Raw genomic sequence first — 21,527 nt, 5'->3', positions numbered from 1 at the left:
AAAGTAGCCAACATAATCAAAGATATGTCTGCTCCAACAGTTCCTTCTTCTCTCCGCGCCTATCCGGAAAAGGTTAGAAACGTGAACGCATGCAGCTCCCGATTCAGGAACAGCTTCTTCCCCTCGGTTAACAGACTTATGAATGATCCGTCCGTAAGCTAAGGGTACCATCCGTTTCACCTCTACCCCACTGCGGACATTGGACTTTGCCTTAGGACCAGATGCAGTTGTAATGTCTATGAAACTGATAGGCTACAATGCTGAGAACTATATTCTGCACTCTGTATCTTCCCCATTGCTCTAACTATTGTACTTGAGTTTGATTTGATTGTACTTAGGTATAGTATTATTATTTGTAAGGCTTCACTGTACGGCGGTACACGTGGCAATAAACTAAACTCAACTCAGATGGGACGAGTGTGGATGGGACATGTTGGCCAGTGTGGGCAAGTTGGGCTGAAGTGCCCGTTTCCACTTTACATTCACTTTACATTCAATGGATATTTTTAAGGCAGAGATAGTTAGATTCTTAATTAGTACGGGTGTCAGGGGTTATGGGAAGAAGGCAGGAGAATGGGGTTAGGATGGAGAGATAGATCAACCATGATTGAATGGCAGTATACATTTAATAGGCTGAATGGCCAGATTCTGCATCTATCACTTATGACATGACTGTTTCATAGAAATCCTTCATGATTTAAACATTTTCTATTAAATCCGCTTTTGGGCATTCTCTGCTCCAGTTTATCTATGTTACATAGAAAATAGCTGCAGGAGGAGGCCATTCTGCCCTTTGAGCCAGCACCGCCATTCATTGTGATCATGGCTGAGCGTCCCCAATCAATACCCCGTGCCTGCCTTCTCCCCATATCCCTTGATTCCACTAGCCCCGAGAGCTCTATCTAACTCTCTCTTAAATCCATCCAGTGATTTGGTCTCCACTACCCTCTGTGGCAGAGAATTCCACAAATTCACAACTCTCTGGGTAAAAACGTTTTTTCTCACCTCAGTTTTAAAAGGCCTCCCCTTTATTCTAAGACTGTGGCCCCTGGTTCTGGATTCGCCCAACATTGGGAACATTTTTCCTGCATCTAGCTTGTCCAGTCCTTTTATAATTTTATATGTTTCTATAAGATCCCCTCTCATCCTTCTAAACTCCAGTGAATACAAGCCTAGTCTTTTCAATCTTTCCTCATGTGTCAGTCCCGCCATCCCAGGGATCAATCTCGTGAACCTACGCTGCACTGCCTCAATTACAAGATATCCTTCCTCAAATTAGGAGACCAAAACAGTACACAATACTCCAGATGTGGTCTTACCTGGGCCCTATACAACTGCAGAAGAACCTCTTTACTCCTATACTGAAATCCTCTTGTTATAAAGGCCAACATTCCATTAGCTTTCTTCACTGCCTGCTTTATCTGCACGCCAACTTTCAGTGACTGGTGTACAAGGACACCCAGGTCTCGCTGCACCTCCCCCTTACCTAACCTAACTCCATTGAGATAATAATCTGCCTCCTTGTTTCTGCCGACAATGTGGATAACCTCACATTTATCTATATTATACTGCACCTGCCACGCATCTGCCCACTCACTCAACCTGTCCAGGTCACCCTGTAACCTCCTAACATCCTCTTCACAGTTTACACCCAGCTTTGTGTCATCCGTAAACTTGCTAGTGTTGCTTCTAATTCCCTCTTCCAAATCATTAATATATATGGTAAACAGTTGCGGCCCCAACACCGAGCCTTGCGGCACTCCACACGCCACTGCATGCCATTCTGAAAAGGACCCGTTTACTCCTACTCTTTGCTTCCTGTCCAACCAATTTCCTATCCATGTCAACACCTTACCCCCAATACCATGTGGTCTAATTTTAGTCACCAATCTCCCGTGCGGGACCTTATCAAAGGCTTTCTGAAAGTCTAGATACACTACATCCACTGGCTCCCCTAATGTTAATTTGTCCTTGGAAGTATTCCAATAACTACTTTTCTCTCCCTCTCCCAAACCTTCTTGATCTTCCTGAGGTGCATCATAAAGGTGCACCTGCCTGCGTTTGGTTAATATCGCTCTAAACCTGTCCTGTCCATGTACTTGTCTAAATGCTCCTTAAACGTCACAATAGTACCACCCTCAACGACCTCCTCCGGCAGCTCGTTCCATACACCCGCCACCCTCTGTGTGAAAAAGTTACCCCTCGGGTTCCGATTAAATCTTTTCCCCCACACCTCTGGCGCTGTAAGGCAGCAACTCTGCCAACTGCACCTCCCTAGTTTGCCCATCGCTGTTGTGTGAATTTCCCTTGCGTTCCTGCAGGGCTAACAAAGAAGAAAAAAAAATCATTTCAGAGTTGGAACAAAGTAGCAGACATCCACCAAAATGCACCAAGGACACTTTGAAGAGTGACTTACGCCTGGATGACATTTTGCGTTCCATTCCCCTTTGCTTCTGGCAGGAGTAAACTCTGATTCATTATGACAGGTTAAGTGGTTCATTTCCCGTTGTTAAACTGATTAGTTTTCTTTGACGACATCTACTGTTCAATTGGATTCGTTGACGTACAGCTGGTCGCAAATCAAGGCAGAGGAAAGGCAGTAAATTGTGTCAATACTTAGCCAGTAATTGGGTGTTAAAACTCACCCTTCACATTTCTGCCCAAGTACTCTCAGCCCACTTGCATTTCATCGGGCATCTTTTATTATGTAAAGTGCTGGCAGCTCGCAACAAGTCAACTAGAGGCATCTGTCACCTCTCCAGCCAAGGCATCTTGCTTGCAGACACGCAAAGCTGGTGTAACTCAGCGGGACAGGCAGCATCTCAATGAGAGAAGGAATAGGTGACGTTTCGGGTCTCGACCCTTCTTCAGACTGGGTCTCGACCCATTCCTTCTCTCCTGAGATGCTGCCTGACCCGCTGAGTTACTCCAGCATGGCGTGTCAACCTTCGATTTTAACAGTCTGGAGTTTTTTTCCTTTCCAAGGCTTGTTCTAAAAATTGAGAGACTTGTTACAGAGTGCAGGGGGGACTCCAGATGCTGGTTGACACCAAAACTTAGATGCAAAATGCCGGAGTAACTCTTGAGCATCTCTAGAGAGAATGAATGGGTGACGGTTCGAGTCAAGACCTTTCTTAATATGTGTTACAATGCTGAGAACTATATTCTGCACTCTGTATCTTCCCCTTTGCCCTACCTATGGTAGTTGCAGGTAGACACAAATTGCTGGAGCAACTCAGCGGGTCAGGAAGCATCTCTGGAGAGAAGGAACAAGAATTGTAGTTGAGTTTGACTTAATTGTATTCATCTATGGTATTGTCTTATCTGATTGGATAGCATGCAACACAAAGCTGTCCACTGTATCAGTACATTTAATGATAATAAACCTAAAGTTCAAGTTCATAAGTCAGAGGAACAGAATTGGGCCATTCAGCCCATCAAGTCTACGCCGCCATTCAATCATGGCTGATCTACCTTTCCCTCTCTACCCCATTCTCCTGCCTTCTCCCCATCTAATCAAGAATCTGGCAATTTCCACCTTAAAAATTTCCATTGACTTGGCCTCCACAGCCGTCTGTGGCAATGAATTCCACAGATTCACCACCCTCTGACTAAAGACATTCCTCCTCAGCTCCTTTCTAAAGGTGCGTCCTTTTATCCTGAGGCTGTGGCCTCTGGTCCTAGACTCTCCCACTAGTGGAAACATCCTCTCCACATCCACTCCATCCGGGCCTTTCACTATTCTATACGTTTCAAAGAGGTCCCCCCTCATTCTTCTAAACTCCAGCGAGTACAGGCACAGTGCTGACAAACACTCATCATGTGGTAATCCAATCAAACCCAATCATATCTAAACCTAAAAGAAGGTGAGATGGATCTTGTCCTAAACCTAAACCCAAATGTGTCCGAAAACCATAACACTTTTTTTTCATCCTCTATGTTTAGTTTAGTTCAGAGATACAGCGTGGAAACAGGCCCTTCGGCCCAGCGATCCTGCATTGGTGCAGCACCCTCTCCTCCCCCACTCCCCCCTCCCCTCCTTCCCCCATCCCCTCTCCCCCCACTCCCCCCCTCCTCCCTCCCCTCCCCTCCTCCTCCCTCCCCTTCCCCCCCTTCGCCTACTTCCCCACCCCTCTCCCCCTCTCCTCCACCCACTCCCCCCCAACCCCTCCCCCCCTACTCCCCCTCCCCTCCTCCCCCACCCCTCTCCCCCTCTCCTCCACCCACTCCCCCCCAACCCCTCCCCCCCTCCTCCTCTCCCTCCTTCCATCCCCACCTCCCTCCCACACCCCTCCCTCCTGGAACCAGAGGACATGGGTTTATGTGAGGGGGGAAAGGTTTAATATTTAGACAGGAACATGATAGCCCAAACCTCTCCTGCATTGGTGCAGCACCCTCTTCTCCCCTCCTCCCCTCCTCCCCTCCTCCCCCCCTCCCTCCACCCCCACTCCATCCCACTCCATCCGCCTCAACCTCCCTTATCCTCCCACCTCCCCCCACTCTCCCCCCCCCCCCCTCCCTCCCTGGGAGATAGATTTAAACTTTAAAATGTGAATAACTTTAAAAATATAACACCGATTTCAATGAAACCTCTTCCATTAACACCAAAGGGACGACGGTGAGTAAGGTGGGCGTACAATTGCCGTGCTGTCTTGTACCGTTTTGGCTGTAGTTTAGGAACAAACAAACAAACAAACAAACAAGAGTTTTAGTATATAGATGGACCAAAAGCAGGCAGGTGGGACTAGTGGAGATGGGACATGTTGATTGGTGTGGGAAAGTTGGGCTGAAGGTCATGTTTCCACGCTCTATGACTCTATGGATACGGGTCAAACACGGGCATTTGGAACTAGTGTAGTTGGGGCAATTTGGAGGGCATGGGGTAGTGGGGCCGAAGGGCCTGTTTCACTGCTGTGTGACGCATTGACAATATATGCAACTGAAATCTGGTGCAGGGAATTCAGGAATATAAAATGTTATTGTGGCATAAGCCATATTTTTTTACCAACGCGATCCTGATCTCTCATCCAGAAGAAACTAAGTTTTATTTTTGACAGGAGTAAGTAAATGAATTTGGATTGAACAAATACTTTGATTAGAGCTACTTAATTCATCCCCAGTGTCACAGACTTGCAATTTCTGTCAGATGGGAGGACATGCCAAAAGGGAATCTGCACTCTTCAAAGAATCATCTTACAAACGGTTTATGTGCTAGCTTTTGATCAGTCCTCCTAATGGCTGTTTCTTTGCTTCACCGTCCAATTATTCCTAATTAAACCTTTGTGAAATGCACAGGAAATTCTTCCTACAACAAAGTGAAAATCATTCTCTGTTCCTTCTCGGCACTGCAACCATGAGATTGAGTCACTTTGGAAGCTCTACACTGTGGATGTGATTAGTGAAAGACTATAAAATAACCGGATAAGCCAAGGTTCTTACATTTTTTTAAGTTCAGCTTAGTTGAGTTTAGAGATACTGTGTGGTGACACAGGCCCTTCCGCCCACCAGTAATCCCCGCACACTAACGCTATCCTACGCGCACGATGGGGCAATTTATAATTATGTCGAGACAATTAACCTACAAACCTGTACGTCTTTGGAGTGTGGGAGGAAACCAGAGCACCCGGAGAAAACCCACGCAGGTCACGGGGAGAACGTACAAACTCCGTACAGACAGCACCCGTGGTCAGTCTGAAGAAGGGAGGTCACCCATTCCTTCTCTCCTGAGATGCTGCCTGACCCGCTGAGTTACTCCAGCATTTTGTGATGCACCCGTAGCCAGGATCAAACCCGGGTCTCCAGAGCTGTACGACAGCAATAGACAATAGACAATAGGTGCAGGAGGAGGCCAATCGGCCCTTCGAGCCAGCACCACCATTCAATGTGATCATGGCTGATCATTCTCAATCAGTACCCCGTTCCTGCCTTCTCCCCGTAACCCCTGACTCCGCTATCCTTAAGAGCTCGATCCAGCTCTCTCTTGAATCCATTCAGAGAATTGGCCTCCACTGCCTTCTGAGGCAGAGAATTCCACAGATTCACAACTCTCTGACTGAAAACGTTTTTCCTCATCTCCGTTCTAAATGGCCTACCCCTTATTCTTAAACTGTGGCCCCTTGTTCTGGACTCCCCCTACATTGGGAACATGTTTCCTGCCTCTAACGCGTCCAACCCCTTAATAATCTTATATGTTTCGATAAGATCCCCTCTCATCCTTCTAAATTCCAGTGTATACAAGCCTAGCCGCTCCAGTCTTTCAACATACGACAGTCCCGCCATTCCGGGAATTGACCTAGTGAACCTACGCTGCACGCCCTCAATAGCAAGAGTACCGCTGCGCCACCGAGCCACCTACACATGCCACCGTACATATAGAACATAGAACGGTACCGCACAGGAACAGGCCCTTCGGCCCACAATGTCTGTTCCGAACAAGATACCCAGACCAAATTCTTGCTTCCAGTTATCCATTCTCCTGCAATCAGTCTGAAGAAAGGTCCTGACTCGAAACCTCCCCTATCCATTTCCTCCAGAGATGCTGCCTGACCTGCTGAGTTACTCCAGCATTTTGTGGCTACCTTTGGTTTAGACCAGCACCTGCAGTTCTTTTCTATGACATTATTACCAAATCGTATCTGCCTGCACATAACCCATATCCCTCCATTCGCTGCGTATCCATGTACAGTACCTAGCCATGTGCTTTAAATGCCACTGCCCTTGACAGTGCGTCCCAGGTCATCCTCATTCTGTATAACAAACTTGCCCAAGGTAAAGTCTTTGTCATGCCCCACCCCTCTCATCCAGCTGTACCCTGAAACATCACCCATCCTCCTTATCCAGAGATGCTGCCTCATCCGCTGAGTTACTCCAGCACTTTGTCTCAACTATCCATCATGTTCTCCAGGGATGATGCTGCCTGACCTGCTGAGCTACTCCAGCGCTTTGCGTCATCTATCCATGTTCTCCTGAGATGCTGCCTGACCCGCTGAGCTATTCCAACACTCTCTGTCTTCTTTGATACACCAGCAGTTCATTGTGCCTACATTTCAATGCAAAGATTGCTCTTAAGGATAAGGGGGAAGTTTGAAAAGTCCGGGAGCAGAGCAAGGACGCCCGTTGGCTGAGCAGTAAAGTAAGTGCTAATCACAGTTCAACAGGCAGTTTAAGTGAGAAGTCAGGTAAATTGGACAATCAGGCAATTTAAATTGGTGATATAAGCAAGGCTCACAAAAGGGTGCAGCCCTGTTCAGGTGCAGCCCAGTGAGGGAAGTGCCCAGTGAGAAAAGTGCGAGTCTTTGGCTGCGAGTCTTCGGCAAGGAGGCTGAGGTGAGGAGGATACCATTGTTTTAAGCCAGAGCTGGTTATAGGCACAAGGTGATGGCGGAAAAGTTGGTGCGGTGTGTTTCCTGCAGGATGTGGGAAGACAGGGACGTCGCGGGAGCTTCTGGGAGCTACACCTGCAAGAACTGTGTCCAGGTGCAGCTCCTGAAGGGACGTGTGGTGGAGTTGGAGAGGCAGTTGGATGACCTCAGGGCCATCCGGGAATGCGAGAGTTTCCTCGACAGGACCTATTGTGAGGCTGTCACGCCAAGGGTCCAGGTCGAGCGAAGGTGGGAGACTGTTTCCGGGGGGAGTGGACGTGGACTACAGGAGACCCCGGTGGCTGTGCCTATTGCAAATAGGTATACCCTCTTGGGAACTGTCGGGGCAGAAGACGTTTCCAGTCCGAGTGGCGGACCTGTTGGCAAGGATACACGACAGGGGAGACCGAAGTCTGGAAGAGCCGTAGTGGTCGGTGACTCCATAGTCCGAGGGACGGATAGAAGATTCTGTGGCAGCAGGAGGGACTTGAGGATGGTCTGTTGCCTCCCTGGTGCCAGGGTTCAACACATCACAGACCGGCTTCAGAAAATCCTAGCGAGGGAAGGCGATCAACCTGAAGTCGTTGTGCACGTGGGCACGAATGACGTCGGGCGGAAGAGGAAGGAGGTGCTACAGCGGGAGTTTAGAGAGTTGGGAAAAACGCTGAGAAGTAGGACGTCGAAGGTGGTTATCTCTGGACTGCTACCGGTACCTCGTGCTGGTGAGGCCAGGAACAGAGAGATAGAGGGTATGAATTTATGGCTGAGGGACTGGTGCAGAGAGCAGGGATTTAGATTTCTGGACCACTGGGATCTCTTCTGGGCTAGGGGTGACTTGTACAAAAGGGACGGGTTGCATCTTAACAGCAGGGGGACAAACATTCTGGCAGGCAGGTTTGCTAGTGTGACACCTGTGGCTTTAAACTAAGTAGTGGGGGGGAGGGGTTAACAAATTGTGAATATGAAGATGAGGTAAAAGGGAATACAGGAGATATTGCAAAAGACTCTAGGAAGAATGGGAACAGAAGTTCCAGAGCGGAAAAGAAATTAAGGGCAGGGCCAATTGTGAACGATGTGAGAGGGGAGGTAAATACAGAAGTTAAAGTGTTGTACTTAAATGCGCGTAGTATAAAAAATAAAGTGGATGAGCTTGAGGCTCAGTTAGTCATGGGCAAGTATGATGTTGTAGGGATCACTGAGACATGGCTACAAGAGGACCAGGGCTGGGAACTGAATATTCAGGGGTACACAACGTATAGAAAAGACAGACAGGTGGGCAGAGGGGGTGGGGTTGCTCTGATGGTAAGGAATGATATTCATTCCCTTGCAAGGGGTGACATAGAATCAGGAGATGTTGAATCAGTATGGATAGAAATGAGAAATTGTAAGGGTAAAAAGACCCTAATGGGAGTTATCTATAGGCCCCCAAACAGTAGCCTCGACTTAGGGTGCAAGTTAAATCAGGAGATAAAATTGGCGTGTCAAAAATGTAATGCTACGGTGGTTATGGGAGATTTCAACATGCAGGTAGACTGGGATAATCAGGTTGGAAATGGACCCCAGGAAAGAGAGTTTGTAGAGTGCCTTCGAGATGGATTCTTAGAACAGCTTGTACTGGAGCCTACCAGGGAGAAGGCAATTCTGGATTTAGTGTTGTGTAATGATCCTGATCTGGTAAGGGGACTAGAGGTAAAAGAGCCATTAGGAGGCAGTGATCACAACATGATAAGTTTTACTCTGCAAATGGAAAGGCAGAAGGGAAAATCGGAAGTGTCGGTATTGCAGTATAGCAAAGGGGATTACAGAGGCATGAGGCGGGAGCTGGCCAAAATTGATTGGAAGGAGGCCCTAGCAGGGAAGACGGTAGAACAGCAATGGCAGGTATTCCTGGGAATAATGCAGAGGTTGCAGGATCAATTTATTCCAAAGAGGTGGAAAGACTCTAAGGGGAGTAAGAGACACCTGTGGCTGACAAGGGAAGTCAGGGACAGCATAAAAATTAAGGAGAGGAAGTATAACATAGCAAAGAAGAGTGGGAAGACAGAGGATTGGGACTCTTTTAAAGAGCAACAAAAGTTAACTAAAAAGGCAATACGAGGAGAAAAGATGAGGTACGAGGGTAAACTAGCCAATAATATAAAGGAGGATAGCAAAAGTTTTTTTAGGTACGTGAAGAGGAAAAAAATAGTCAAGGCAAATGTGGGTCCCTTGAAGACAGAAGCAGGGGAATTTATTATGGGGAACAAAGAAATGGCAGACGAGTTAAACCGTTACTTTGGATCTGTCTTCACTGAGGAAGATACACACAATCTCCCAAATGTTCTAGGGGCTGGAGAACCTAGGGTGATGGAGGAACTGAAGGAAATCCACATTAGGCAGGAAATGGTTTTGGGTAGACTGATGGGACTGAAGGCTGATAAATCCCCAGGGCCTGATGGTCTGCATCCCAGAGTACTTAAGGAGGTGGCTCTAGAAATAGTGGAAGCATTGGAGATCATTTTTCAATGTTCTATAGATTCAGGATCAGTTCCTGTGGATTGGAGAATAGCAAATGTTATCCCACTTTTTAAGAAAGGAGGGAGAGAGAAAACGGGTAATTATAGACCAGTTAGTCTGACATCAGTGGTGGGGAAAATGCTGGAGTCAATTATAAAAGACGAAATTGCTGAGCATTTGGATAGCAGTAACGGGATCGTTCCGAGTCAGCATGGATTTACGAAGGGGAAATCATGCTTGACAAATCTACTGGAATTTTTTGAGGATGTAACTAGGAAAATTGACAAGGGAGAGTCAGTGGATGTGGTGTACCTCGACTTTCAGAAAGCCTTCGACAAGGTCCCACATAGGAGATTAGTGGGCAAAATTAGGGCACATGGTATTGGGGGTAGGGTACTGACATGGATAGAAAATTGGTTAACAGACAGAAAGCAAAGAGTGGGGATAAATGGGTCCCTTTCGGAATGGCAGGCAGTGACCAGTGGGGTACCGCAAGGTTCGGTGCTGGGACCCCAGCTATTTACGATATACATTAATGACTTAGACGAAGGGATTAAAAGTACCATTAGCAAATTTGCAGATGATACTAAGTTGGGGGGTAGTGTGAATTGTGAGGAAGATGCAATAAGGCTGCAGGGTGACCTGGACAGGTTGTGTGAGTGGGCGGATACATGGCAGATGCAGTTTAATGTAGATAAGTGTGAGGTTCTTCACTTTGGAAGTAAGAATAGAAAGGCAGATTATTATCTGAATGGTGTCAAGTTAGGAGGAGGGGGAGTTCAACGAGATCTGGGTGTCCTAGTGCATCAGTCAATGAAAGGAAGCATGCAGGTTCAGCAGGCAGTGAAGAAAGCCAATGGAATGTTGGCCTTCGTAACAAGAGGAGTTGAGTATAGGAGCAAAGAGGTCCTTCTACAGTTGTACCGGGCCCTGGTGAGACCGCACCTGGAGTACTGTGTGCAGTTTTGGTCTCCAAATTTGAGGAAGGATATTCTTGCTATGGAGGGCGTGCAGCGTAGGTTCACTAGATTAATTCCCGGAATGGCGGGACTGTCGTATGTTGAAAGGCTGGAGCGATTGGGCTTGTATACACTGGAATTTAGAAGGATGAGGGGGGATCTTATTGAAACATATAAGATAATTAGGGGATTGGACACATTAGAGGCAGATAACATGTTCCCAATGTTGGGGGAGTCCAGAACAAGGGGCCACAGTTTGAGAATAAGGGGTAGGCCATTTAGAACGGAGATGAGGAAGAACTTTTTCAGTCAGAGGGTGGTGAAGGTGTGGAATTCTCTGCCTCAGAAGGCAGTGGAGGCCAGTTCGTTGGATGCTTTCAAGAGAGAGCTGGATAGAGCTCTTAAGGATAGCGGAGTGAGGGGGTATGGGGAGAAGGCAGGAACGGGGTACTGATTGATAGTGATCAGCCATGATCGCATTGAATGGCGGTGCTGGCTCGAAGGGCTGAATGGCCTACTCCTGCACCTATTGTCTATTGTCTATTGTCTATTGTCTATTGTCTTTTAGGACCGAGATGAGAAAACATTTCTTCACACAGAGAGTGGTGAGTCTGTGGAATTCTCTGCCAAAGAAGGTAGTTGAGGCCAGTTCATTAGCTATATTTAAGAGGGAGTTAGATGTGGCCCTTGTGGCTAAAGGGATCAGGGGGTATGGAGAGAAGGCAGGTACGGGATACTGAGTTGGATGATCAGCCATGATCATATTGAATGGCGGTGCAGGCTCGAAGGGCCGAATAGCCTACTCCTGCACCTATTTTCTATGTTTCTATGTTTCTATGTTTCATCTGAACCCTTCACCGAATCCCTTAGCTCTGTTGAAATCGCAGAGAGTGGGACCGAAGATTTACGAGGATGTTGCCAGGACTAGAGGGTCTGAGCTACAGTGGGAGGTTGAGCAGGCTGGGACTCTGTTCCTTGGGGCGCAGGAGGATGAGGGGAGATCTTACAGAGGTGTATAAAATCATGAGAGGAATAGATCGGGAAGATGCACAGAGTCTCTTGCCCAGATTAGGGGAATCGAGAACCAGAGGACACAGGTTTAAGGTGAAGGAGAAAAGATTTAATAGGAATCTGAGGGGTAACTTTTTCACATAAAGGGTGGTGGGTGTATGGAACGAGCTGCCGGAGGAGGTAGTTGAGGCCAAAGATACTAGAGGAGCAAGATGAACCACTCTGTCGAAATCGCCTACACAGGTGTAGTACGCAAAAGAGCGTAACGTCCGCCATTTTAGTAAGCAAAACCCACCGTTCGCTCTGCCTCTCACAGTGCAATCAGTGTTTTGGGGGAACAGTATGTGTGATGATACCATAAAAATGCAGAATATATCTCATCTATCAATTCACAGATTTTAGTTATTTTTCTTTTTAAATGTTTCTGCAAGTTTCTGCCTACTAAAATGGCGCCGTGACGTACTACGGTTTTTAAGGTCGAGTGGTCTATCTTGCTCTCCTCTGTTATCTGTGGCTGAGGCTGGGACTATCCCAACGTTTAAGAAACAGTTAGACAGGTACATGGATAGGACAGGTTTGAAGGGATATGGCACACCTTTGTGGGCAGGTGGGACTAGTGTAGGTGGGACATGTTGGCCGCTGCGGGTAAGTTGGGCAGAAGGGCCTGCTTCCATGCTGCAGGATTCTATGACTCTGAGAAGAAATTCGGGATATATTTGCAGTCATTTCATTCCAGGCCTGCTGCAGTAACGTTATATAATGCGTGTTGCTTGTTGCAAACCTGCAAGGTCATTTAAGGCCCCTCGTTCAAATGCAACGTGCTAAATATGCAGCAGAAACATCACCGGGCGAAAATCAAGAGCTGAATTGGCTTGATTATCACAAGGAGAATTGCTTTCTCCTTGCTCAAAAGAAAATTAGTTCAGTATCACAGACCCATTAGATTATATTTCACATTTCATCTAACCCACCACTCCTCATTTACTGATAATTAGACACACTTGGCATCTGGGATTTTGTAGCACAAATCCTGAGATTACCAACTTGACATAAGGCTTTGTCATTTAATGAGAGATGATAATAATTACGGCAGGGTAATGAGATGCGATGGTAAAAAGTTGTTTTCTCTATTGGACCGGAAGGCTGAGACTTCATCTGACGTCTCACTTATGGGGAATTCACTGGGACGAAACAGACTAGTACGGACTGGCAATTCGCCTTCGCCCTTCCCACCCAATTCTCAATTTTGCGATTTCAGGCAAGTTGCTGTATCAGAACTAGTTTCCCCTGCTATCCATCTCAAGAGAGTGATGCAGCGTGGAAACAGGCCCTGTGGCCCAACTTTCCCACACCGACCAACATGACCCATCTACACCACTCCCACCTGCCTGCGTTTGGCCCACAGCCCTCTAAACCTGTCCTACCCACGGACCCGTCTAAATGTTTCTTAAACATTGCAATGGTACCTGACTCAACTATCCCCTCCGGCAGCTCGACCCATACACCCACCACCCACTGTGTGACAAAGTTACCTCTCAGGATCCTATTTACTCTCTCTCCCCTGACCTCAAACCTACGTCCACTCTGGGTTCTGGATTCCCCTACTCTGGGCAAGAGTCTCTGCGTTTACCCGATCTATTCCTCTCACGATTGTACACTCTTCTATAAGTTACTTTGTGCAACTTTGTAAACAAGCAAAAGTTTGCAGCACAGAACGCCACAGGAGATCCCTCTTCCAGTGGTTATCAAACTATACGACTCCTCCCCCTTCTGTCGTGAGGTAGACTGACTCCCCTTTCTCCTTCCCCCCTCCCCCTGCCTCTCCCCAATCTTTCCACACGTCCCTTTAATTTCATGTTTCATGAGTCTTGTTGTGTGTTGTGACTGTAGGCAGACCAATTTTCCTCCTGGGATAAATAAAGTTCTCTCATATTGTATCGTATCATCTGCAGTACCTCGTGTCCATGAGTTAATATGTTAGTTCATAACTTTTCATCTCAAAGCAGATGTATTCAAATCTTAAGAGAATCAAGGGCATAAAAACATAGAAACATAGGAAATAGGTGTAGGAGTAGGCCATTCGAGCCAGCACCCGCCATTCAATATAATCATGGCTGATTAGCCAAAATCAGGACCCTCGTTCCTGCTTTCTCCCCATATCCTTTGATTCCATTAGCCCTAAGAACGATATCTAACTCTCTCTTGAATACATCCAGTGTATTGGCCTCCACTGCTTTCTGTGGCAGAGAATTCCACAGATTCATAACTCTCTGAGTGAAAATGTTTTTTTCTCTCATTTCAGTCCTAAATAGACAATAGAGAATAGGTGCAGGAGTAGGCCATTCAGCCCTTCGAGCCAGCACCACCATTCAATGTGATCATGGCTGGTCATTCTCAATCAGTGCCCCGTTCCTGCCTTCTCCACATATCCCCTGACTCCGCTATCCTTAAGAGCTCTATCTAGCTCTCTCTTGAATGAATTCAGAGAATTGGCCTCCACTGCCCTCTGAGGCAGAGAATTCCACAGATTTATAACTCTCTGAGTGAAAAGACCTACCCCCTATTCCTAAACTGTGACCCCTGGTTCTGGACTCCCCCAAAATCGGGAACATTTTTCCTACATCTAGCCTGTCCAATCCCTTAAGAATGTTATATGTTTCTATAAGACCCCCTCTTATCCTAAATTCTAGTGAATATAAGCCCACACGATCCATTCTTTCATCATATGTCAGTCCCGCCATCCCGGGAATTAACCTGGTGAATCTACGCTGCACTGCCTCAATAGCAAGAATGCCCTTCCTCAAATCAGGAGACCAGATCTGCACACAGTACTCCAGGTGCGGTCTCACCAGGGCCCTGCACAACTGCAATAGGACCTCCTAAACTCAAATCCTCTCGCAACGAAGGCCAATATGCCATTAGCTTTCTTCACTGCCTGCTGTACCTGCATACTTACTTTCTGTGACTGATGTACAAGGACACCCAGGTCTCGTTGCACCTCCCCTTTTTCGATGGGCCGAAAGGCCTGTGTCCGTGCTGTACCTCTGAAAACTAAAAACTAAAACTGCAAAGACACGGAGGTTTGTAGGTAAATCGGCTTCAGTAAGGATTGTAAATTGTCCCTATTGTGTAGGATAGTACTCGTGTGCAGGGAGCACTGGTCGATGCGGAATCGATGGGCCAAAGGGCCTGCTCACAAGCTTTAACTCTAAACTAAACTAGAAAAATTGTAAAGAGCTGTTAAGAAATTTAAATTGAAAATAAAATTACTTCCCATTGAAGTGAATAAAGGAAACAAACGGTAGTTATCATAAATAACTTTTGTCTCATTTTCTCATCAAATGTAGTTCCTACAGAAATAAAATGGCTATAACTCTGTTACTGTACACCATATTTACTGATTTGTAGTCATAAATGGTCGGCACGGTGGCAAAGTGGTAGATTTGCTGCCTTACCGCACTTCATAAGATCATAATAGCAGCAGAATGTGGCCATTCGGCCCATCAAGTCTACTACACCATTCAATCGTGGCTGATCTATCTCCCCATAACCTCTGACACCCGTACTAATCAAGAATCTATCTATCTCTGCCTTACAAACATCCACTGACTTGTCCCACAGCCTTCCGTGGCAAAGAATTCCACAGATTCACCACCCTCTGACTAAATAAATTCCTCCCCATTTCCTTCCTAAAAGATCGTCCTTTAATTCTGAGACTATGATCTCTAGTCCTAGACACTCCAACTAGTGGAAACATCACCGGAGCGCCGGAGACCCGGATTCGATCCTGACTACGGGTGCTGTCGCTGCGGAGTTTGTACGTTCTCCCCGTGACCGCGTGGGTTTTTTTTTACGAGACCTTTGCTTTCCTCCCGCACTCCAAAGACGTATGGGTTTGTAGGTTAATTGGCTCGGTATAGAACGTAAATTGTCCCTAGTACGTGTAGGATAGTGTTAGTGTGCAGGGATCGCTGGTCGGCGCGGACTCGGTGGGCCGAAGGGCCTGTTTCCGCACTGCGTCTCTAAACTAAACTAAACTAAATCAACAAGCTGCTATCCACATAATGCATTCCATTCAAGGATAGTCAGTTGGAAAGCACTGTAATTTCTGATTTATCTAACCCGATTAATTTGCTGCAATTTGTCCAAAATAAACATGCACAGAATAAAATTGTGGTGGCGTTGCAAAACCTTTGCTCGTCGTGTACAATGATCAATGCCACTTGTCTTGGCTTAAGCTACATGTGGGCGTAATATCATCCCTTTCCAGCTGGGGAACTGCGGCATGGGCACATGTACAAAGAGACCTTGGCATAATCATCATTTTAATTTCCCTTTTTGTAAATTGTTTTGCTTTTTAGAGATGCAGGGGAGGCAAAAGCAATAAACTAATAGCAAAGACTAAAGGGCCTGTCCCAGTTACGCGATTTTTAAGGCGACTGCCGGCGAATTCTTGCTATTGAGGGCGTGCAGCGTAGGTTTACGAGGTTAATTCCCGGAATGGCGGGACTTTCATATGTTGAAAGACTGGAGCGACTAGGCTTGTATACACTGGAATTTAGAAGGATGAGAGGAACCTTTTTTTCCAATCTCCTCCTCAACGGAGATGCGACCTTTACCGTGTCGTATCTCCGTTCGCGCTACGGCCTAACATCGTGGAGTCGGCGGCCTCCAGCTGGGATCGACCTTGAAGACTCCGGTCGCAGGGCCTGGACTTACCATCTCGGAGGCTTCGGCCGTGGGCCCTGCAGACCGCAACATCGGGAGTTCGCAGGTCCCTGGCTGGCGACCGGCTTTCGGGAGCTCCAGCCGTAGCAGCTTCGACCGCCCCGAAGCGCGAGGTTTGATTGACCCGCTCGAAGGCCCCTCATCGCCCTGCGTGGCCTGGCCACGGCACTTTCCATCGCCCGGTGGGGGCTCAGGACCTTCATCGGCCTGCTCGGCTCGGCCCTGGGACTTTCCATCGCCCGGTGGGGGCTTCAAAAGTCGGGAGCCTCGATCGCCTCGTGGCACCACGGGAGAAGAATGAGGAGGAGATAAGACTTTTCTTTGCCTCCCATCACAGTGAGGGTGGAGCCTGGAGCAATTGTGTGTCTTGTGTTCTTTATTGTCTACTGCCGGACCCTGACGTGAGAGGACGCTGGCGCTATTTGTTCGCCGCTTCTCCGTCAGGACAGTTTGTCTGTTTGTTTTTATGTCTTGACTGTTTTTGTAAAGCGCCTTTGAGCATTTGGAAAAGCGCTATAAAAAATAAATGTTTATTATTATTATTATTATTATTATTATTATTATTATTATTATTATTATTATTATTATTATTATTATTATTATTATTATTATTATTATTATTATTATTATTATTATTATTATTATTATTATTATTATTATTATTATTATTATTATTATTATTATTATTATTATTATTATTATTATTATTATTATTATTATTATTATCCCTCTGTATTTCAATGCTGTCAAGTTGTCTTGCCACTAAGTGTGTACTTGCCCTTTACATTAAACCTCTCATTCTAACCTCATGCTCGCGGTCTCTGTGAGGGGATAGCTATGTTTTAGGTGGGTGGCACGGTGGCGCAGCGGTAGAGTTGCTGCCTCACAGCGCCAGAGACCCGGGTTCCATCCTAACTACGGCTGCTGTCTGTATGGAGTTTGTACGTTCTCCCCCGTGACCTGCGTGGGTTTGCTCCGGGCGCTCCGGCTTCCTCTCACACTCCAAAGGCGTACAGGATTGTAGGTTCATTGGCTTCGGCAAAGATTGTAAATTGTCCCTAGTGTGTGTAGGGCAGTGCTAGCGTACGGGGGGGGTCGCTACTTGGTGGACATCGGTGACCCTCGGACTATCTTTGATCGGACTTTGCTGGCTTGACCTTGCACTAAACGTTATTCCCTTACCATGGTATCTATACATGCTGTGCTGCCCTACTAGGCTTGTATACACTGGAATTTAGAAGGATGAGAGGGGATCTTATTGAAACATATAAGATAATTAAGGGATTGGACACATTAGAGGCAGGAAACATGTTCCCAACGTTGGTGGAGTCCAGAACCCAGGGGCCACAGTTTAAGAATAAGGGGTAGGTCATTTAGAACGGAGATGAGGAAAAACTTTTTCAGTCAGAGAGTTGTAGATCTGTGGAATTCTCTGGCCAATTCTCTGGATGCTTTCAAGAGAGAGCTAGATAGAGCTCTTAAATATAGGGGAGTCAGGGGATATGGGGAGAAGGCAGGAACGGGGTACTGATTGTGAATGATCAGCCATGATCACATTGAATGGCGGTGCTGGCTCGTAGGGCCGAATGGCCACCTCCTGCACCTATTGTCTATTGTATACACTGTAAATGGCTCGATTGTGATCATGTGTTGCCTTTCCGCTGACTGGTTAGCACGCCACGAAAGCTTTTCACTGTACCTCACTCGGTACAGCGCGACAATGGGCTAAATTGTAACTGAAACCGAAGGGCCTATTTCCGTGCTGTATCTCGAAACCGAACGCAGTGGATTTATTTAAGATCGAGCCCATTTGCGCATGCAACACTTCAGGTGTAGGAACGAAGAATGCAGCCATCATTTATTATGTGCTCAGTCACAGATACGGGGCTAAACAACAGCTTATGCTGGCGATGGGAATGAAGGATCGGTGAATACAATTGCTACCAGCCCGAAATGAACCCGCCATCAGCACAATTTACAGAAAGAAATCTGCTGCCGGAAAATATTTTATTAAATGTAAACGTCTGTGAGGCTGGAGACCTGTGTTGCGAGCATTTTAACAGCGCATTATTATAGGTGGAGGGGACTCATTACTGTGAAAAATGGATGCAAATCTAGGATATTCCCAACAGTGGCGGCTGTGTTTGTAAACAAATAAAATGGAAGAATAGCCGCATTTGATTGAATATGCATGCCTTGTTGCAACAACATCTGTAACTGGGTCTGCCCGATGTTTAACCCTGCAGCTGCCAAGCAGGCAAATACTCTCACTTCATCACTCTACAAACTCCAAATAAGCTACAGCTGTAGGTGTGCGTGTGCGTGTGCGTGTGCGTGTGCGTGTGCGTGTGCGTGTGTGTGTGTGTGTGTGTGTGTGTGTGTGTGTATACAGTACACACACATACAAACACACATAGATATCCACATCCACACACACACACACACACACACACATAGATATCCACATACACACACACACACACACACACACACATAGATATCCACATCCACACACACACACACACACACACACATAGATATCCACATACACACACACACACACACACATAGATATCCACATACACACACACACACACACACATAGATATCCACACACACACATAGATATCCACACACACAACACACACACACATAGATATCCACACACACACACACACACACATAGATATCCACATCCACACACACACACACACACACATAGATATCCACATACACACACACACACACACACATAGATATCCACACACACACATAGATATCCACACACACAACACACACACACATAGATATCCACACACACACACACACACATAGATATCCACATACACACACATATCCACATACACACCCACACACAATAGATATCCACATACACACACACACACACACACACACATAGATATCCACATACACACACACGCACACATAGATATTTACACACACCCACACACACATAGATATCCACATACACACGCACACATAGATATCCACATACACAGACATATATATACCCACACACAAACACACATACATACATATATACACATACACATACAAAAAATATACACACACACATATACATATATACACGTAAACATACATACATAGACAAACACACACATACATATATACACATAGACATACATACATATACACATACATATATACACATACACATACACATACACACATACGTACAGTTTTGGTCTCCTAATCTGAGGAGAGACATTCTTGCCATAGAGGGAGTACAGAGAAGGTTCACCAGATTGATTCCTGGGATGGCAGGACTTTCATATGAAGAAAGACTGGATAGACTCGGCTTGTACTCGCTGGAATTTAGAAGATTGAGGGGGGATCTTATAGAAACTTACAAAATTCTTAAGGGGTTGGACAGGCTAGATGCAGGAAGATTGTTCCCGATGTTGGGGAAGTCCAGAACAAGGGGTCACAGTTTAAGGATAAGGGGGAAGTCTTTTAGGACCGAGATGAGAACGTTTTTTTTTCACACAGAGAGTGGTGAATCTGTGGAATTCTCTGCCACAGAAGGTAGTTGAGGCCAGTTCATTGGCTATATTTAAGAGGGAGTTAGATGTGGCCCTTGTGGCTAAAGGGATCAGGGGGTATGGAGAGAAGGCAGGTACGGGATACTGAGCTGGATGATCAGCCATGAGGCTCCCGAATTTTGAATGGCGGTGCAGGCTCGAAGGGCCGAATGGCCTACTCCTGCACCTATTTTCTATGTTTCTATGTTTCTATATATACACACACACACACATATACATATACATCAAATTCCTCGTATGTTGCAAAACATACTTGGCTAATAATGTATGATTATGATTATTATGATTATGATACATAAATATATATATATACACACACATACATATACATACACACACACATACATACACACATATACACACATATACACACACACACACATATGCGCACACACATATACACACACACATACGTCCGTCCATACACACACACACACACACACACACACACACACACACACACACACACACATACGTCCATACACACACACACATATACATACACACACACACACATAGATGTATGTGTGTAGATGTGTGTGTGTGTGTGTATGTACATATGTACGTATGTGTGTGTGTATATATGTGTATGTATTTGTGTGTGTATGTATATGTATGTGTGTGTATATATATATATTTATGTATCGTAATATACATACACACACACGTGTGTGTGTGTGTGTGTGTGTGTGTGTGTGTGTGTGTGTGTGTGTGTGTGTGTGTGTGTGTGTGTGTGTGTGTGTGTGTGTGTATACGCACAGACATACATGTACATTAACACATATAACGTGATATATAACATATATAATGGATGGATCAACAACAAATTCCAACACTTCCGAATACGTTTTTGTCATTTATCACAATTGTGGGAGGACTCAACCTGTGACACAAGTGAACATTCAGACTTTAGAGATACATTGCGTAAACTGGCCCTTCAGCTTACCGAGACCGCGCCGACCAGCGATCACACTGTACAAGAGCACCACCCTACACACAGGGAACAATTTACAAGTTTTACTGAAGCCAATTAAACTACAACCCTTTACGGCTTTGGAGGGTGGGAGGAAACCGGAGCACCAGGCGAAAGCACCACGCGGTCACGGGGAGAGCGTACAAACTCCGTACAGACAGCGCCCGTAGTCAGGATACAACCCGGGTCTCTGGCGCTGTGAGGCAGCAACTCTCCCGCTGCGCCAGCGTGCCGCCTTTGCAATTTGCAACTCACAAATCCATGTACTGGTTGACATAGGTCCATCTGTCAAGGAAAGGTGAACAAAAACACTTAAAAAGCTTTTCTGCCTCTCGCTCCAGCTGAACAAGGAAACGCCAGAACATGTCCTTCTAATGTCGTTGCTTCGACAGTTCAGCATACATTTTTCATTGTA

The sequence above is a fragment of the Rhinoraja longicauda genome, chromosome 5, assembly GCF_053455715.1.
Source record: "Rhinoraja longicauda isolate Sanriku21f chromosome 5, sRhiLon1.1, whole genome shotgun sequence".
In the NCBI taxonomy this organism is placed as follows: Eukaryota; Metazoa; Chordata; class Chondrichthyes; order Rajiformes; family Arhynchobatidae; genus Rhinoraja; species Rhinoraja longicauda.
The sequence above is the reverse complement of the archived record's forward strand: the minus strand, read 5'-3'. Positions refer to the sequence as shown.